Below are 20,000 nucleotides of genomic sequence, written 5' to 3' on the forward strand. Positions count from 1 at the left end.
AATTCAATATGCGAAATTTATTGACGAAATGTGTTCAAATTCTGGGAGGCCGTGCGCATGCTGCTGTTTATAAGCACCGCGGAGGAGATCGCGGCCGGCGAGCTCGCGCACGCCGCCCGGCACCAACGGGAGGCCGGAAATAGCTCCAAGCCGAGCGGATCGGCACTTTATAAGCACCGCGGAGGAGATCGCGGCGCCTCATTCGACTTCCAGCGGCCGGCGAGCTCGCGCACCCGCCCGGCACATCCGGGAGGCCGTGCGCACGAGCCAAGTGGCCGAAAATAGCCCCCGCCGAGCGGATCGGCTGTTTATAAGCACCGCGGAGGTGGTCGCGGCGCCTCATTCGACTTCCAGCGGCCGGCGAGCTCGCGCACCCGCCCGGCACATCCGGGAGGCCGTGCGCACGAGCCAAGTGGCCGAAAATAGCCCCCGCCGAGCGGATCGGCTGTTTATAAGCACCGCGGAGGTGGTCGCGGCGCCTCATTCGACTTCCAGCGGCCGGCGAGCTCGCGCACCCGCCCGGCACATCCGGGAGGCCGTGCGCACGAGCCAAGTGGCCGAAAATAGCCCCCGCCGAGCGGATCGGCTGTTTATAAGCACCGCGGAGGTGGTCGCGGCGCCTCATTCGACTTCCAGCGGCCGGCGAGCTCGCGCACCCGCCCGGCACATCCGGGAGGCCGTGCGCACGAGCCAAGTGGCCGAAAATAGCCCCCGCCGAGCGGATCGGCTGTTTATAAGCACCGCGGAGGTGGTCGCGACGCCTCATTCGACTTCCAGCGGCCGGCGAGCTCGCGCACCCGCCCGGCACCAACGGGAGGCCGGAAATAGCTCCAAGCCGAGCGGATCGGCACTTTATAAGCACCGCGGAGGAGATCGCGGCGCCTCATTCGACTTCCAGCGGCCGGCGAGCTCGCGCACCCGCCCGGCACATCCGGGAGGCCGTGCGCACGAGCCAAGTGGCCGAAAATAGCCCCCGCCGAGCGGATCGGCTGTTTATAAGCACCGCGGAGGTGGTCGCGGCGCCTCATTCGACTTCCAGCGGCCGGCGAGCTCGCGCACCCGCCCGGCACATCCGGGAGGCCGTGCGCACGAGCCAAGTGGCCGAAAATAGCCCCCGCCGAGCGGATCGGCTGTTTATAAGCACCGCGGAGGTGGTCGCGGCGCCTCATTCGACTTCCAGCGGCCGGCGAGCTCGCGCACCCGCCCGGCACATCCGGGAGGCCGTGCGCACGAGCCAAGTGGCCGAAAATAGCCCCCGCCGAGCGGATCGGCTGTTTATAAGCACCGCGGAGGTGGTCGCGGCGCCTCATTCGACTTCCAGCGGCCGGCGAGCTCGCGCACCCGCCCGGCACATCCGGGAGGCCGTGCGCACGAGCCAAGTGGCCGAAAATAGCCCCCGCCGAGCGGATCGGCTGTTTATAAGCACCGCGGAGGTGGTCGCGACGCCTCATTCGACTTCCAGCGGCCGGCGAGCTCGCGCACCCGCCCGGCACATCCGGGAGGCCGTGCGCACGAGCCAAGTGGCCGAAAATAGCCCCCGCCGAGCGGATCGGCTGTTTATAAGCACCGCGGAGGTGGTCGCGGCGCCTCATTCGACTTCCAGCGGCCGGCGAGCTCGCGCACCCGCCCGGCACATCCGGGAGGCCGTGCGCACGAGCCAAGTGGCCGAAAATAGCCCCCGCCGAGCGGATCGGCTGTTTATAAGCACCGCGGAGGTGGTCGCGGCGCCTCATTCGACTTCCAGCGGCCGGCGAGCTCGCGCACCCGCCCGGCACATCCGGGAGGCCGTGCGCACGAGCCAAGTGGCCGAAAATAGCCCCCGCCGAGCGGATCGGCTGTTTATAAGCACCGCGGAGGTGGTCGCGGCGCCTCATTCGACTTACAGCGGTCGGCGAGCTCGCGCACCCGCCCGGCACATCCGGGAGGCCGTGCGCACGAGCCAAGTGGCCGAAAATAGCCCCCGCCGAGCGGATCGGCTGTTTATAAGCACCGCGGAGGTGGTCGCGGCGCCTCATTCGACTTCCAGCGGCCGGCGAGCTCGCGCACCCGCCCGGCACATCCGGGAGGCCGTGCGCACGAGCCAAGTGGCCGAAAATAGCCCCCGCCGAGCAGATCGGCTGTTTATAAGCACCGCGGAGGTGGTCGCGGCGCCTCATTCGACTTCCAGCGGCCGGCGAACTCGCGCACCCGCCCGGCACATCCGGGAGGCCGTGCGCACGAGCCAAGTGGCCGAAAATAGCCCCCGCCGAGCGGATCGGCTGTTTATAAGCACCGCGGAGGTGGTCGCGGCGCCTCATTCGACTTCCAGCGGCCGGCGAGCTCGCGCACCCGCCCGGCACATCCGGGAGGCCGTGCGCACGAGCCAAGTGGCCGAAAATAGCCCCCGCCGAGCGGATCGGCGGTTTATAAGCACCGCGGAGGTGGTCGCGGCGCCTCATTCGACTTCCAGCGGCCGGCGAGATCGCGCACCCGCCCGGCACATCCGGGAGGCCGTGCGCACGAGCCAAGTGGCCGAAAATAGCCCCCGCCGAGCGGATCGGCTGTTTATAAGCACCGCGGAGGTGGTCGCGGCGCCTCATTCGACTTCCAGCGGCCGGCGAGCTCGCGCACCCGCCCGCCACATCCGGGAGGCCGTGCGCACGAGCCAAGTGGCCGAAAATAGCCCCCGCCGAGCGGATCGGCTGTTTATAAGCACCGCGGAGGTGGTCGCGGCGCCTCATTCGACTTCCGGCGAGCTCGCGCACCCGCCCGGCACATCCGGGAGGCCGTGCGCACGAGCCAAGTGGCCGAAAATAGCCCCCGCCGAGCGGATCGGCTGTTTATAAGCACCGCGGAGGTGGTCGCGGCGCCTCATTCGACTTCCAGCGGCCGGCGAGCTCGCGCACCCGCCCGGCACATCCGGGAGGCCGTGCGCACGAGCCAAGTGGCCGAAAATAGCCCCCGCCGAGCGGATCGGCTGTTTATAAGCACCGCGGAGGTGGTCGCGGCGCCTCATTCGACTTACAGCGGTCGGCGAGCTCGCGCACCCGCCCGGCACATCCGGGAGGCCGTGCGCACGAGCCAAGTGGCCGAAAATAGCCCCCGCCGAGCGGATCGGCTGTTTATAAGCACCGCGGAGGTGGTCGCGGCGCCTCATTCGACTTCCAGCGGCCGGCGAGCTCGCGCACCCGCCCGGCACATCCGGGAGGCCGTGCGCACGAGCCAAGTGGCCGAAAATAGCCCCCGCCGAGCGGATCGGCTGTTTATAAGCACCGCGGAGGTGGTCGCGGCGCCTCATTCGACTTCCAGCGGCCGGCGAGCTCGCGCACCCGCCCGGCACATCCGGGAGGCCGTGCGCACGAGCCAAGTGGCCGAAAATAGCCCCCGCCGAGCGGATCGGCTGTTTATAAGCACCGCGGAGGTGGTCGCGGCGCCTCATTCGACTTCCAGCGGCCGGCGAGCTCGCGCACCCGCCCGGCACATCCGGGAGGCCGTGCGCACGAGCCAAGTGGCCGAAAATAGCCCCCGCCGAGCGGATCGGCTGTTTATAAGCACCGCGGAGGTGGTCGCGGCGCCTCATTCGACTTCCAGCGGCCGGCGAGCTCGCGCACCCGCCCGGCACATCCGGGAGGCCGTGCGCACGAGCCAAGTGGCCGAAAATAGCCCCCGCCGAGCGGATCGGCGGTTTATAAGCACCGCGGAGGTGGTCGCGGCGCCTCATTCGACTTCCAGCGGGCCGCGCACTCGCGCACGCCGCCCGGTTCAAATTTTCTAAGTGCAACGCACAATGAGATGCATGAGAAACGGCCTTGGTTACCATCACATTTGAAGCGATGAATACGAAGTTAAATTTTATGACTCGGTGTATAAGTCGAGGTCGATTTTTTTCGGTCGATTTTGGATCGAAAAAGGTCGACCAATACACCGGCAAATACGGTATATATACTTATTATAAATGTAGTATTTATTTATATTGATTTATTGTTTATTTATATATATAAAGGCAGGTCCGCAAAAATATTTCTGACGCGTAGCCGGTCCGTGGCGCAAGAAAGGTTGGGGACCACTAGTCTAAAAGAATCTGGCCGTAACTGGAATAGGGTTCTACGCGAATGCCCAACGGAAAAGTGAAGTGCACAAAACCTGCATTTGGCTGTATCAAAATAAATGTCATGAAAAAGGTAAAAACACTACATGGAAGCGCAATGTGTTGTGCTGGGTTCTTTTACAAGTAAAGACTGCTGCTTTGAGTTCACAGGGAGCCATGCTCTTTATTCACTGTACATAGAGGTTTTGAACTCGTGTTGTAGTTTCAGTGTCGGAGTTCAAACTAGGCTTGCAGTTTCCGAATGCCATTCGTGATGGGTGTTGTAAAAAGGTCTTGGCTTAAACGATTGAAGTGCACATAAGAAAAAAAAAAAAAAAAAAAAAGAGCTTGAAGTGCACATAAGAAAAAGAAAACGCTTACAGCACCTGGTATTCCCAGGCAGTCTCCCATCCAAGTACTAACCAGGCCCGACCCTGCTTAGCTTCCGAGATAAGACGAGATCAGGCGTTCTCAGGGTAGTATGGCCGTAAGCCGTGAGGTGACCCAACATTTTGCATTTTATAGACACAATCGCCCCTGAAACTAGCGAGCAAGCCAATGAAGCCTTCAAAACTGCTTCGGCACATGGAGACCAAGCATCCTGCATTAAAAGACAAACCTTAACCACTTCGGGTTTCATTGTCTCCGATTACGCCTGGATGGGACCGGCTCGTTTCTGAGAAACAAGCTCGGTGCTCCCAATAATTCAACGTAATGGTGACTTTTATTTTTATGTGGTTTATATTTGTTTTTATGCCAGTCGTATCATTTTATTTAATCCTATTTATATATATTTATTATAAATGTAGTATTTATTTATATAGATTTATTGTTTATTTATATATATAAAGGCAGGTCCGCAAAAATATTTCTGACGCGTAGCCGGTCCGTGGCGCAAGAAAGTTTGGGGACCACTAGTCTAAAAGAATCTGGCCGTAACTGGAATAGGGTTCTACGCGAATGCCCAACGGAAAAGTGAAGTGCACAAAACCTGCATTTGGCTGTATCAAAATAAATGTCATGAAAAAGGTAAAAACACTACATGGAAGCGCAATGTGTTGTGCTGGGTTCTTTTACAAGTAAAGACTGCTGCTTTGAGTTCACAGGGAGCCATGCTCTTTATTCACTGTACATAGTCTGTCCTCTAGCGGTAAAAACGTGAACTGCAATGCTATGGCTGTCGCCACACAATGTAGGTTTTAAACTCGTGTTGTAGTTTCAGTGTCGGAGTTCAAACTAGGCTTGCAGTTTCCGAATGCCATTCGTGATGGGTGCTGTAAAAAGTTCTTGGCTTAAACGATTGAAGTGCACATAAGAAAAAAAAAAAAAAAAAAAAAAAGCTTACGGTAACTGGTATTCCCAGGCAGTCTCCCATCCAAGTACTAACCAGGCCCGACCCTGCTTAGCCTCCGAGGTCGGACGAGATCGGGCGCTCTCAGGGTAGTATGGCCGTAAGCCGTGAGACCGCTCAGAATATTTTTCATTTTATAGACACAATCGCCCCTGAAACCATGCCAAGCAGCGGCGGGACTTGATGGCTGTGGTAAAAGTTTCCTTTCACAATTGACGTGGGAAAAAAAAAAAAAAAAGGCTTTCAGCACCTGGTATTCCCGGACGGTCACCCTTCCCTTTTGTTTTTTTTTTTTTTTTTTACAACCAGGGCCGAAACAGGCTTTCTTCCAAGGCTTTTGGTGTTTTCTGGAAACATGGCTATCATGAAAAGTTATTGACAGCTTTTTATGCGGTAGCACGAATTTGCCGTTGCGACCTGCATTTTGCTGAATCAAAATAAATGCCTTGAAAAGTTTAAAAACACTTCATGGAAGTGTTGTGTTGGGTTCTTTTACAAGTCAAGCCTGCTGCTTTGAGTTCACAGGGAGCCATGCTCACTGTACATAGTCTGCTCTCTAGCGGTAAAAAATTTAACTACAATGCTGTGGATGTCACCACATAATATAGCTTTCAAACTCGTGTTATAGTTTCAATGTCGGAGTTTAAATTAGGCTTGCTGTTTCCGGATGCCATTCGTGATGGGTGTTGTAAAAAATAGCTTCTTAAACGATTGAAGTGCACATAAGAAAAAGAAAAAGCTTACAGCACCTGGTATTCCCAGGCGGTCTCCCATCCAAGTACTAACCAGGCCCGACCCTGCTTAGCTTCCGAGATCGGACGAGATCGGGCGTTCTCAGGGTAGTATGGCCGTAAACCGTGAGGTGACCCAACATTTTGCATTTTATAGACACAATCGCCCCTGAAACTAGCGAGCGAGCCAATGAAGCCTTCAAAACTGCTTCGGCACATGGAGACCAAGCATCCTGCATTAAAAGACAAACCTTAACCACTTCGGGTTTCATTGTCTCCGATTACGCCTGGATGGGACCGGCTCGTTTCTGAGAAACAAGCTCGGTGCTCCCAATAATTCAACGTAATGGTGACTTTTATTTTTATGTGGTTTATATTTGTTTTTATGCCAGTCGTATCATTTTATTTAATCGTATTTACCGTATTTGCCGGTGTACAGGTCGACTCGGTGTATAAGTCGACCCCCTAAAATTCGACGGAAATTTACGATTTTATGATATATCCTTTGTATAAGTCGAGCTCAATTGTTGCATTATATTAAACTTCAAAATTCAATATGCGAAATTTATTGACGAAATGTGTTCAAATTCTGGGAGGCCGTGCGCATGCTGCTGTTTATAAGCACCGCGGAGGAGATCGCGGCCGGCGAGCTCGCGCACGCCGCCCGGCACCAACGGGAGGCCGGAAATAGCTCCAAGCCGAGCGGATCGGCACTTTATAAGCACCGCGGAGGAGATCGCGGCGCCTCATTCGACTTCCAGCGGCCGGCGAGCTCGCGCACCCGCCCGGCACATCCGGGAGGCCGTGCGCACGAGCCAAGTGGCCGAAAATAGCCCCCGCCGAGCGGATCGGCTGTTTATAAGCACCGCGGAGGTGGTCGCGGCGCCTCATTCGACTTCCAGCGGCCGGCGAGCTCGCGCACCCGCCCGGCACATCCGGGAGGCCGTGCGCACGAGCCAAGTGGCCGAAAATAGCCCCCGCCGAGCGGATCGGCTGTTTATAAGCACCGCGGAGGTGGTCGCGGCGCCTCATTCGACTTCCAGCGGCCGGCGAGCTCGCGCACCCGCCCGGCACATCCGGGAGGCCGTGCGCACGAGCCAAGTGGCCGAAAATAGCCCCCGCCGAGCGGATCGGCTGTTTATAAGCACCGCGGAGGTGGTCGCGGCGCCTCATTCGACTTCCAGCGGCCGGCGAGCTCGCGCACCCGCCCGGCACATCCGGGAGGCCGTGCGCACGAGCCAAGTGGCCGAAAATAGCCCCCGCCGAGCGGATCGGCTGTTTATAAGCACCGCGGAGGTGGTCGCGACGCCTCATTCGACTTCCAGCGGCCGGCGAGCTCGCGCACCCGCCCGGCACCAACGGGAGGCCGGAAATAGCTCCAAGCCGAGCGGATCGGCACTTTATAAGCACCGCGGAGGAGATCGCGGCGCCTCATTCGACTTCCAGCGGCCGGCGAGCTCGCGCACCCGCCCGGCACATCCGGGAGGCCGTGCGCACGAGCCAAGTGGCCGAAAATAGCCCCCGCCGAGCGGATCGGCTGTTTATAAGCACCGCGGAGGTGGTCGCGGCGCCTCATTCGACTTCCAGCGGCCGGCGAGCTCGCGCACCCGCCCGGCACATCCGGGAGGCCGTGCGCACGAGCCAAGTGGCCGAAAATAGCCCCCGCCGAGCGGATCGGCTGTTTATAAGCACCGCGGAGGTGGTCGCGGCGCCTCATTCGACTTCCAGCGGCCGGCGAGCTCGCGCACCCGCCCGGCACATCCGGGAGGCCGTGCGCACGAGCCAAGTGGCCGAAAATAGCCCCCGCCGAGCGGATCGGCTGTTTATAAGCACCGCGGAGGTGGTCGCGGCGCCTCATTCGACTTCCAGCGGCCGGCGAGCTCGCGCACCCGCCCGGCACATCCGGGAGGCCGTGCGCACGAGCCAAGTGGCCGAAAATAGCCCCCGCCGAGCGGATCGGCTGTTTATAAGCACCGCGGAGGTGGTCGCGACGCCTCATTCGACTTCCAGCGGCCGGCGAGCTCGCGCACCCGCCCGGCACATCCGGGAGGCCGTGCGCACGAGCCAAGTGGCCGAAAATAGCCCCCGCCGAGCGGATCGGCTGTTTATAAGCACCGCGGAGGTGGTCGCGGCGCCTCATTCGACTTCCAGCGGCCGGCGAGCTCGCGCACCCGCCCGGCACATCCGGGAGGCCGTGCGCACGAGCCAAGTGGCCGAAAATAGCCCCCGCCGAGCGGATCGGCTGTTTATAAGCACCGCGGAGGTGGTCGCGGCGCCTCATTCGACTTCCAGCGGCCGGCGAGCTCGCGCACCCGCCCGGCACATCCGGGAGGCCGTGCGCACGAGCCAAGTGGCCGAAAATAGCCCCCGCCGAGCGGATCGGCTGTTTATAAGCAGCGCGGAGGTGGTCGCGGCGCCTCATTCGACTTCCAGCGGCCAGCGAGCTCGCGCACCCGCCCGGCACATCCGGGAGGCCGTGCGCACGAGCCAAGTGGCCGAAAATAGCCCCCGCCGAGCGGATCGGCTGTTTATAAGCACCGCGGAGGTGGTCGCGGCGCCTCATTCGACTTCCAGCGGCCGGCGAGCTCGCGCACCCGCCCGGCACATCCGGGAGGCCGTGCGCACGAGCCAAGTGGCCGAAAATAGCCCCCGCCGAGCGGATCGGCTGTTTATAAGCACCGCGGAGGTGGTCGCGGCGCCTCATTCGACTTCCGGCGAGCTCGCGCACCCGCCCGGCACATCCGGGAGGCCGTGCGCACGAGCCAAGTGGCCGAAAATAGCCCCCGCCGAGCGGATCGGCTGTTTATAAGCACCGCGGAGGTGGTCGCGGCGCCTCATTCGACTTCCAGCGGCCGGCGAGCTCGCGCACCCGCCCGGCACATCCGGGAGGCCGTGCGCACGAGCCAAGTGGCCGAAAATAGCCCCCGCCGAGCGGATCGGCTGTTTATAAGCACCGCGGAGGTGGTCGCGGCGCCTCATTCGACTTCCAGCGGCCGGCGAGCTCGCGCACCCGCCCGGCACATCCGGGAGGCCGTGCGCACGAGCCAAGTGGCCGAAAATAGCCCCCGCCGAGCGGATCGGCTGTTTATAAGCACCGCGGAGGTGGTCGCGGCGCCTCATTCGACTTCCAGCGGCCGGCGAGCTCGCGCACCCGCCCGGCACATCCGGGAGGCCGTGCGCACGAGCCAAGTGGCCGAAAATAGCCCCCGCCGAGCGGATCGGCTGTTTATAAGCACCGCGGAGGTGGTCGCGGCGCCTCATTCGACTTCCAGCGGCCGGCGAGCTCGCGCACCCGCCCGGCACATCCGGGAGGCCGTGCGCACGAGCCAAGTGGCCGAAAATAGCCCCCGCCGAGCGGATCGGCTGTTTATAAGCACCGCGGAGGTGGTCGCGGCGCCTCATTCGACTTCCAGCGGCCAGCGAGCTCGCGCACCCGCCCGGCACATCCGGGAGGCCGTGCGCACGAGCCAAGTGGCCGAAAATAGCCCCCGCCGAGCGGATCGGCTGTTTATAAGCACCGCGGAGGTGGTCGCGGCGCCTCATTCAACTTCCAGCGGCCGGCGAGCTCGCGCACCCGACCGGCACATCCGGGAGGCCGTGCGCACGAGCCAAGTGGCCGAAAATAGCCCCCGCCGAGCGGATCGGCTGTTTATAAGCACCGCGGAGGTGGTCGCGGCGCCTCATTCGACTTCCGGCGGGCGGCGAGCTCGCGCACCCGCCCGGCACATCCGGGAGGCCGTGCGCACGAGCCAAGTGGCCGAAAATAGCCCCCGCCGAGCGGATCGGCTGTTTATAAGCACCGCGGAGGTGGTCGCGGCGCCTCATTCGACTTCCAGCGGCCGGCGAGCTCGCGCACCCGCCCGGCACATCCGGGAGGCCGTGCGCACGAGCCAAGTGGCCGAAAATAGCCCCCGCCGAGCGGATCGGCTGTTTATAAGCACCGCGGAGGTGGTCGCGGCGCCTCATTCGACTTCCAGCGGCCGGCGAGCTCGCGCACCCGCCCGGCACATCCGGGAGGCCGTGCGCACGAGCCAAGTGGCCGAAAATAGCCCCCGCCGAGCGGATCGGCTGTTTATAAGCACCGCGGAGGTGGTCGCGGCGCCTCATTCGACTTCAAGCGGCCGGCGAGCTCGCGCACCCGCCCGGCACATCCGGGAGGCCGTGCGCACGAGCCAAGTGGCCGAAAATAGCCCCCGCCGAGCGGATCGGCTGTTTATAAGCACCGCGGAGGTGGTCGCGGCGCCTCATTCGACTTCCAGCGGCCGGCGAGCTCGCGCACCCGCCCGGCACATCCGGGAGGCCGTGCGCACGAGCCAAGTGGCCGAAAATAGCCCCCGCCGAGCGGATCGGCTGTTTATAAGCACCGCGGAGGTGGTCGGGCGCCTCATTCGACTTCCAGCGGCCGGCGAGCTCGCGCACCCGCCCGGCACATCCGGGAGGCCGTGCGCACGAGCCAAGTGGCCGAAAATAGCCCCCGCCGAGCGGATCGGCTGTTTATAAGCACCGCGGAGGTGGTCGCGGCGCCTCATTCGACTTCCAGCGGCCGGCGAGCTCGCGCACCCGCCCGGCACATCCGGGAGGCCGTGCGCACGAGCCAAGTGGCCGAAAATAGCCCCCGCCGAGCGGATCGGCTGTTTATAAGCACCGCGGAGGTGGTCGCGGCGCCTCATTCGACTTCCAGCGGCCGGCGAGCTCGCGCACCCGCCCGGCACATCCGGGAGGCCGTGCGCACGAGCCAAGTGGCCGAAAATAGCCCCCGCCGAGCGGATCGGCTGTTTATAAGCACCGCGGAGGTGGTCGCGGCGCCTCATTCGACTTCCAGCGGCCGGCGAGCTCGCGCACCCGCCCGGCACATCCGGGAGGCCGTGCGCACGAGCCAAGTGGCCGAAAATAGCCCCCGCCGAGCGGATCGGCTGTTTATAAGCACCGCGGAGGTGGTCGCGGCGCCTCATTCGACTTACAGCGGTCGGCGAGCTCGCGCACCCGCCCGGCACATCCGGGAGGCCGTGCGCACGAGCCAAGTGGCCGAAAATAGCCCCCGCCGAGCGGATCGGCTGTTTATAAGCACCGCGGAGGTGGTCGCGGCGCCTCATTCGACTTCCAGCGGCCGGCGAGCTCGCGCACCCGCCCGGCACATCCGGGAGGCCGTGCGCACGAGCCAAGTGGCCGAAAATAGCCCCCGCCGAGCAGATCGGCTGTTTATAAGCACCGCGGAGGTGGTCGCGGCGCCTCATTCGACTTCCAGCGGCCGGCGAGCTCGCGCACCCGCCCGGCACATCCGGGAGGCCGTGCGCACGAGCCAAGTGGCCGAAAATAGCCCCCGCCGAGCGGATCGGCTGTTTATAAGCACCGCGGAGGTGGTCGCGGCGCCTCATTCGACTTCCAGCGGCCGGCGAGCTCGCGCACCCGCCCGGCACATCCGGGAGGCCGTGCGCACGAGCCAAGTGGCCGAAAATAGCCCCCGCCGAGCGGATCGGCGGTTTATAAGCACCGCGGAGGTGGTCGCGGCGCCTCATTCGACTTCCAGCGGCCGGCGAGATCGCGCACCCGCCCGGCACATCCGGGAGGCCGTGCGCACGAGCCAAGTGGCCGAAAATAGCCCCCGCCGAGCGGATCGGCTGTTTATAAGCACCGCGGAGGTGGTCGCGGCGCCTCATTCGACTTCCAGCGGCCGGCGAGCTCGCGCACCCGCCCGGCACATCCGGGAGGCCGTGCGCACGAGCCAAGTGGCCGAAAATAGCCCCCGCCGAGCGGATCGGCTGTTTATAAGCACCGCGGAGGTGGTCGCGGCGCCTCATTCGACTTCCGGCGAGCTCGCGCACCCGCCCGGCACATCCGGGAGGCCGTGCGCACGAGCCAAGTGGCCGAAAATAGCCCCCGCCGAGCGGATCGGCTGTTTATAAGCACCGCGGAGGTGGTCGCGGCGCCTCATTCGACTTCCAGCGGCCGGCGAGCTCGCGCACCCGCCCGGCACATCCGGGAGGCCGTGCGCACGAGCCAAGTGGCCGAAAATAGCCCCCGCCGAGCGGATCGGCTGTTTATAAGCACCGCGGAGGTGGTCGCGGCGCCTCATTCGACTTACAGCGGTCGGCGAGCTCGCGCACCCGCCCGGCACATCCGGGAGGCCGTGCGCACGAGCCAAGTGGCCGAAAATAGCCCCCGCCGAGCGGATCGGCTGTTTATAAGCACCGCGGAGGTGGTCGCGGCGCCTCATTCGACTTCCAGCGGCCGGCGAGCTCGCGCACCCGCCCGGCACATCCGGGAGGCCGTGCGCACGAGCCAAGTGGCCGAAAATAGCCCCCGCCGAGCGGATCGGCTGTTTATAAGCACCGCGGAGGTGGTCGCGGCGCCTCATTCGACTTCCAGCGGCCGGCGAGCTCGCGCACCCGCCCGGCACATCCGGGAGGCCGTGCGCACGAGCCAAGTGGCCGAAAATAGCCCCCGCCGAGCGGATCGGCTGTTTATAAGCACCGCGGAGGTGGTCGCGGCGCCTCATTCGACTTCCAGCGGCCGGCGAGCTCGCGCACCCGCCCGGCACATCCGGGAGGCCGTGCGCACGAGCCAAGTGGCCGAAAATAGCCCCCGCCGAGCGGATCGGCTGTTTATAAGCACCGCGGAGGTGGTCGCGGCGCCTCATTCGACTTCCAGCGGCCGGCGAGCTCGCGCACCCGCCCGGCACATCCGGGAGGCCGTGCGCACGAGCCAAGTGGCCGAAAATAGCCCCCGCCGAGCGGATCGGCGGTTTATAAGCACCGCGGAGGTGGTCGCGGCGCCTCATTCGACTTCCAGCGGGCCGCGCACTCGCGCACGCCGCCCGGTTCAAATTTTCTAAGTGCAACGCACAATGAGATGCATGAGAAACGGCCTTGGTTACCATCACATTTGAAGCGATGAATACGAAGTTAAATTTTATGACTCGGTGTATAAGTCGAGGTCGATTTTTTTCGGTCGATTTTGGATCGAAAAAGGTCGACCAATACACCGGCAAATACGGTATATATACTTATTATAAATGTAGTATTTATTTATATTGATTTATTGTTTATTTATATATATAAAGGCAGGTCCGCAAAAATATTTCTGACGCGTAGCCGGTCCGTGGCGCAAGAAAGGTTGGGGACCACTAGTCTAAAAGAATCTGGCCGTAACTGGAATAGGGTTCTACGCGAATGCCCAACGGAAAAGTGAAGTGCACAAAACCTGCATTTGGCTGTATCAAAATAAATGTCATGAAAAAGGTAAAAACACTACATGGAAGCGCAATGTGTTGTGCTGGGTTCTTTTACAAGTAAAGACTGCTGCTTTGAGTTCACAGGGAGCCATGCTCTTTATTCACTGTACATAGAGGTTTTGAACTCGTGTTGTAGTTTCAGTGTCGGAGTTCAAACTAGGCTTGCAGTTTCCGAATGCCATTCGTGATGGGTGTTGTAAAAAGGTCTTGGCTTAAACGATTGAAGTGCACATAAGAAAAAAAAAAAAAAAAAAAAAGAGCTTGAAGTGCACATAAGAAAAAGAAAACGCTTACAGCACCTGGTATTCCCAGGCAGTCTCCCATCCAAGTACTAACCAGGCCCGACCCTGCTTAGCTTCCGAGATAAGACGAGATCAGGCGTTCTCAGGGTAGTATGGCCGTAAGCCGTGAGGTGACCCAACATTTTGCATTTTATAGACACAATCGCCCCTGAAACTAGCGAGCAAGCCAATGAAGCCTTCAAAACTGCTTCGGCACATGGAGACCAAGCATCCTGCATTAAAAGACAAACCTTAACCACTTCGGGTTTCATTGTCTCCGATTACGCCTGGATGGGACCGGCTCGTTTCTGAGAAACAAGCTCGGTGCTCCCAATAATTCAACGTAATGGTGACTTTTATTTTTATGTGGTTTATATTTGTTTTTATGCCAGTCGTATCATTTTATTTAATCCTATTTATATATATTTATTATAAATGTAGTATTTATTTATATAGATTTATTGTTTATTTATATATATAAAGGCAGGTCCGCAAAAATATTTCTGACGCGTAGCCGGTCCGTGGCGCAAGAAAGTTTGGGGACCACTAGTCTAAAAGAATCTGGCCGTAACTGGAATAGGGTTCTACGCGAATGCCCAACGGAAAAGTGAAGTGCACAAAACCTGCATTTGGCTGTATCAAAATAAATGTCATGAAAAAGGTAAAAACACTACATGGAAGCGCAATGTGTTGTGCTGGGTTCTTTTACAAGTAAAGACTGCTGCTTTGAGTTCACAGGGAGCCATGCTCTTTATTCACTGTACATAGTCTGTCCTCTAGCGGTAAAAACGTGAACTGCAATGCTATGGCTGTCGCCACACAATGTAGGTTTTAAACTCGTGTTGTAGTTTCAGTGTCGGAGTTCAAACTAGGCTTGCAGTTTCCGAATGCCATTCGTGATGGGTGCTGTAAAAAGTTCTTGGCTTAAACGATTGAAGTGCACATAAGAAAAAAAAAAAAAAAAAAAAAAAGCTTACGGTAACTGGTATTCCCAGGCGGTCTCCCATCCAAGTACTAACCAGGCCCGACCCTGCTTAGCCTCCGAGGTCGGACGAGATCGGGCGCTCTCAGGGTAGTATGGCCGTAAGCCGTGAGACCGCTCAGAATATTTTTCATTTTATAGACACAATCGCCCCTGAAACCATGCCAAGCAGCGGCGGGACTTGATGGCTGTGGTAAAAGTTTCCTTTCACAATTGACGTGGGAAAAAAAAAAAAAAAAGGCTTTCAGCACCTGGTATTCCCGGACGGTCACCCTTCCCTTTTGTTTTTTTTTTTTTTTTTACAACCAGGGCCGAAACAGGCTTTCTTCCAAGGCTTTTGGTGTTTTCTGGAAACATGGCTATCATGAAAAGTTATTGACAGCTTTTTATGCGGTAGCACGAATTTGCCGTTGCGACCTGCATTTTGCTGAATCAAAATAAATGCCTTGAAAAGTTTAAAAACACTTCATGGAAGTGTTGTGTTGGGTTCTTTTACAAGTCAAGCCTGCTGCTTTGAGTTCACAGGGAGCCATGCTCACTGTACATAGTCTGCTCTCTAGCGGTAAAAAATTTAACTACAATGCTGTGGATGTCACCACATAATATAGCTTTCAAACTCGTGTTATAGTTTCAATGTCGGAGTTTAAATTAGGCTTGCTGTTTCCGGATGCCATTCGTGATGGGTGTTGTAAAAAATAGCTTCTTAAACGATTGAAGTGCACATAAGAAAAAGAAAAAGCTTACAGCACCTGGTATTCCCAGGCGGTCTCCCATCCAAGTACTAACCAGGCCCGACCCTGCTTAGCTTCCGAGATCGGACGAGATCGGGCGTTCTCAGGGTAGTATGGCCGTAAACCGTGAGGTGACCCAACATTTTGCATTTTATAGACACAATCGCCCCTGAAACTAGCGAGCGAGCCAATGAAGCCTTCAAAACTGCTTCGGCACATGGAGACCAAGCATCCTGCATTAAAAGACAAACCTTAACCACTTCGGGTTTCATTGTCTCCGATTACGCCTGGATGGGACCGGCTCGTTTCTGAGAAACAAGCTCGGTGCTCCCAATAATTCAACGTAATGGTGACTTTTATTTTTATGTGGTTTATATTTGTTTTTATGCCAGTCGTATCATTTTATTTAATCGTATTTACCGTATTTGCCGGTGTACAGGTCGACTCGGTGTATAAGTCGACCCCCTAAAATTCGACGGAAATTTACGATTTTATGATATATCCTTTGTATAAGTCGAGCTCAATTGTTGCATTATATTAAACTTCAAAATTCAATATGCGAAATTTATTGACGAAATGTGTTCAAATTCTGGGAGGCCGTGCGCATGCTGCTGTTTATAAGCACCGCGGAGGAGATCGCGGCCGGCGAGCTCGCGCACGCCGCCCGGCACCAACGGGAGGCCGGAAATAGCTCCAAGCCGAGCGGATCGGCACTTTATAAGCACCGCGGAGGAGATCGCGGCGCCTCATTCGACTTCCAGCGGCCGGCGAGCTCGCGCACCCGCCCGGCACATCCGGGAGGCCGTGCGCACGAGCCAAGTGGCCGAAAATAGCCCCCGCCGAGCGGATCGGCTGTTTATAAGCACCGCGGAGGTGGTCGCGGCGCCTCATTCGACTTCCAGCGGCCGGCGAGCTCGCGCACCCGCCCGGCACATCCGGGAGGCCGTGCGCACGAGCCAAGTGGCCGAAAATAGCCCCCGCCGAGCGGATCGGCTGTTTATAAGCACCGCGGAGGTGGTCGCGGCGCCTCATTCGACTTCCAGCGGCCGGCGAGCTCGCGCACCCGCCCGGCACATCCGGGAGGCCGTGCGCACGAGCCAAGTGGCCGAAAATAGCCCCCGCCGAGCGGATCGGCTGTTTATAAGCACCGCGGAGGTGGTCGCGGCGCCTCATTCGACTTCCAGCGGCCGGCGAGCTCGCGCACCCGCCCGGCACATCCGGGAGGCCGTGCGCACGAGCCAAGTGGCCGAAAATAGCCCCCGCCGAGCGGATCGGCTGTTTATAAGCACCGCGGAGGTGGTCGCGACGCCTCATTCGACTTCCAGCGGCCGGCGAGCTCGCGCACCCGCCCGGCACCAACGGGAGGCCGGAAATAGCTCCAAGCCGAGCGGATCGGCACTTTATAAGCACCGCGGAGGAGATCGCGGCGCCTCATTCGACTTCCAGCGGCCGGCGAGCTCGCGCACCCGCCCGGCACATCCGGGAGGCCGTGCGCACGAGCCAAGTGGCCGAAAATAGCCCCCGCCGAGCGGATCGGCTGTTTATAAGCACCGCGGAGGTGGTCGCGGCGCCTCATTCGACTTCCAGCGGCCGGCGAGCTCGCGCACCCGCCCGGCACATCCGGGAGGCCGTGCGCACGAGCCAAGTGGCCGAAAATAGCCCCCGCCGAGCGGATCGGCTGTTTATAAGCACCGCGGAGGTGGTCGCGGCGCCTCATTCGACTTCCAGCGGCCGGCGAGCTCGCGCACCCGCCCGGCACATCCGGGAGGCCGTGCGCACGAGCCAAGTGGCCGAAAATAGCCCCCGCCGAGCGGATCGGCTGTTTATAAGCACCGCGGAGGTGGTCGCGGCGCCTCATTCGACTTCCAGCGGCCGGCGAGCTCGCGCACCCGCCCGGCACATCCGGGAGGCCGTGCGCACGAGCCAAGTGGCCGAAAATAGCCCCCGCCGAGCGGATCGGCTGTTTATAAGCACCGCGGAGGTGGTCGCGACGCCTCATTCGACTTCCAGCGGCCGGCGAGCTCGCGCACCCGCCCGGCACATCCGGGAGGCCGTGCGCACGAGCCAAGTGGCCGAAAATAGCCCCCGCCGAGCGGATCGGCTGTTTATAAGCACCGCGGAGGTGGTCGCGGCGCCTCATTCGACTTCCAGCGGCCGGCGAGCTCGCGCACCCGCCCGGCACATCCGGGAGGCCGTGCGCACGAGCCAAGTGGCCGAAAATAGCCCCCGCCGAGCGGATCGGCTGTTTATAAGCACCGCGGAGGTGGTCGCGGCGCCTCATTCGACTTCCAGCGGCCGGCGAGCTCGCGCACCCGCCCGGCACATCCGGGAGGCCGTGCGCACGAGCCAAGTGGCCGAAAATAGCCCCCGCCGAGCGGATCGGCTGTTTATAAGCAGCGCGGAGGTGGTCGCGGCGCCTCATTCGACTTCCAGCGGCCAGCGAGCTCGCGCACCCGCCCGGCACATCCGGGAGGCCGTGCGCACGAGCCAAGTGGCCGAAAATAGCCCCCGCCGAGCGGATCGGCTGTTTATAAGCACCGCGGAGGTGGTCGCGGCGCCTCATTCGACTTCCAGCGGCCGGCGAGCTCGCGCACCCGCCCGGCACATCCGGGAGGCCGTGCGCACGAGCCAAGTGGCCGAAAATAGCCCCCGCCGAGCGGATCGGCTGTTTATAAGCACCGCGGAGGTGGTCGCGGCGCCTCATTCGACTTCCGGCGAGCTCGCGCACCCGCCCGGCACATCCGGGAGGCCGTGTGCACGAGCCAAGTGGCCGAAAATAGCCCCCGCCGAGCGGATCGGCTGTTTATAAGCACCGCGGAGGTGGTCGCGGCGCCTCATTCGACTTCCAGCGGCCGGCGAGCTCGCGCACCCGCCCGGCACATCCGGGAGGCCGTGCGCACGAGCCAAGTGGCCGAAAATAGCCCCCGCCGAGCGGATCGGCTGTTTATAAGCACCGCGGAGGTGGTCGCGGCGCCTCATTCGACTTCCAGCGGCCGGCGAGCTCGCGCACCCGCCCGGCACATCCGGGAGGCCGTGCGCACGAGCCAAGTGGCCGAAAATAGCCCCCGCCGAGCGGATCGGCTGTTTATAAGCACCGCGGAGGTGGTCGCGGCGCCTCATTCGACTTACAGCGGTCGGCGAGCTCGCGCACCCGCCCGGCACATCCGGGAGGCCGTGCGCACGAGCCAAGTGGCCGAAAATAGCCCCCGCCGAGCGGATCGGCTGTTTATAAGCACCGCGGAGGTGGTCGCGGCGCCTCATTCGACTTCCAGCGGCCGGCGAGCTCGCGCACCCGCCCGGCACATCCGGGAGGCCGTGCGCACGAGCCAAGTGGCCGAAAATAGCCCCCGCCGAGCAGATCGGCTGTTTATAAGCACCGCGGAGGTGGTCGCGGCGCCTCATTCGACTTCCAGCGGCCGGCGAACTCGCGCACCCGCCCGGCACATCCGGGAGGCCGTGCGCACGAGCCAAGTGGCCGAAAATAGCCCCCGCCGAGCGGATCGGCTGTTTATAAGCACCGCGGAGGTGGTCGCGGCGCCTCATTCGACTTCCAGCGGCCGGCGAGCTCGCGCACCCGCCCGGCACATCCGGGAGGCCGTGCGCACGAGCCAAGTGGCCGAAAATAGCCCCCGCCGAGCGGATCGGCGGTTTATAAGCACCGCGGAGGTGGTCGCGGCGCCTCATTCGACTTCCAGCGGCCGGCGAGATCGCGCACCCGCCCGGCACATCCGGGAGGCCGTGCGCACGAGCCAAGTGGCCGAAAATAGCCCCCGCCGAGCGGATCGGCTGTTTATAAGCACCGCGGAGGTGGTCGCGGCGCCTCATTCGACTTCCAGCGGCCGGCGAGCTCGCGCACCCGCCCGGCACATCCGGGAGGCCGTGCGCACGAGCCAAGTGGCCGAAAATAGCCCCCGCCGAGCGGATCGGCTGTTTATAAGCACCGCGGAGGTGGTCGCGGCGCCTCATTCGACTTCCGGCGAGCTCGCGCACCCGCCCGGCACATCCGGGAGGCCGTGCGCACGAGCCAAGTGGCCGAAAATAGCCCCCGCCGAGCGGATCGGCTGTTTATAAGCACCGCGGAGGTGGTCGCGGCGCCTCATTCGACTTCCAGCGGCCGGCGAGCTCGCGCACCCGCCCGGCACATCCGGGAGGCCGTGCGCACGAGCCAAGTGGCCGAAAATAGCCCCCGCCGAGCGGATCGGCTGTTTATAAGCACCGCGGAGGTGGTCGCGGCGCCTCATTCGACTTACAGCGGTCGGCGAGCTCGCGCACCCGCCCGGCACATCCGGGAGGCCGTGCGCACGAGCCAAGTGGCCGAAAATAGCCCCCGCCGAGCGGATCGGCTGTTTATAAGCACCGCGGAGGTGGTCGCGGCGCCTCATTCGACTTCCAGCGGCCGGCGAGCTCGCGCACCCGCCCGGCACATCCGGGAGGCCGTGCGCACGAGCCAAGTGGCCGAAAATAGCCCCCGCCGAGCGGATCGGCTGTTTATAAGCACCGCGGAGGTGGTCGCGGCGCCTCATTCGACTTCCAGCGGCCGGCGAGCTCGCGCACCCGCCCGGCACATCCGGGAGGCCGTGCGCACGAGCCAAGTGGCCGAAAATAGCCCCCGCCGAGCGGATCGGCT

The 20,000-nt window shown here is 61.2% G+C and overlaps 6 non-coding genes across 6 annotated transcripts; all 6 read right to left on the reverse strand.

The window, feature by feature from the left end:
• Positions 1–4,440: 4,440 nt before the first annotated feature.
• LOC125974323 (5S ribosomal RNA) lies at positions 4,441–4,559 on the reverse strand. Its single transcript, XR_007483494.1, has one exon. It is a non-coding gene; the product is annotated as a 5S ribosomal RNA (ribosomal RNA).
• Positions 4,560–5,404: 845 nt separating this feature from the next.
• On the reverse strand, positions 5,405–5,523 carry LOC125974321 (5S ribosomal RNA). The gene has a single exon (XR_007483492.1). It is a non-coding gene; the product is annotated as a 5S ribosomal RNA (ribosomal RNA).
• Positions 5,524–6,154: 631 nt separating this feature from the next.
• Positions 6,155–6,273, reverse strand: LOC125974422 (5S ribosomal RNA). Its single transcript, XR_007483541.1, has one exon. It is a non-coding gene; the product is annotated as a 5S ribosomal RNA (ribosomal RNA).
• A 7,393-nt stretch (positions 6,274–13,666) lies between these two features.
• Positions 13,667–13,785, reverse strand: LOC125974325 (5S ribosomal RNA). Its single transcript, XR_007483495.1, has one exon. It is a non-coding gene; the product is annotated as a 5S ribosomal RNA (ribosomal RNA).
• An 845-nt stretch (positions 13,786–14,630) lies between these two features.
• On the reverse strand, positions 14,631–14,749 carry LOC125974301 (5S ribosomal RNA). The gene has a single exon (XR_007483472.1). It is a non-coding gene; the product is annotated as a 5S ribosomal RNA (ribosomal RNA).
• Positions 14,750–15,379: 630 nt separating this feature from the next.
• On the reverse strand, positions 15,380–15,498 carry LOC125974423 (5S ribosomal RNA). The gene has a single exon (XR_007483542.1). It is a non-coding gene; the product is annotated as a 5S ribosomal RNA (ribosomal RNA).
• Between the last annotated feature and the right edge of the window lie 4,502 nt (positions 15,499–20,000).

This window comes from Syngnathus scovelli, chromosome 8 (genome assembly GCF_024217435.2).
Source record: "Syngnathus scovelli strain Florida chromosome 8, RoL_Ssco_1.2, whole genome shotgun sequence".
In the NCBI taxonomy this organism is placed as follows: Eukaryota; Metazoa; Chordata; class Actinopteri; order Syngnathiformes; family Syngnathidae; genus Syngnathus; species Syngnathus scovelli.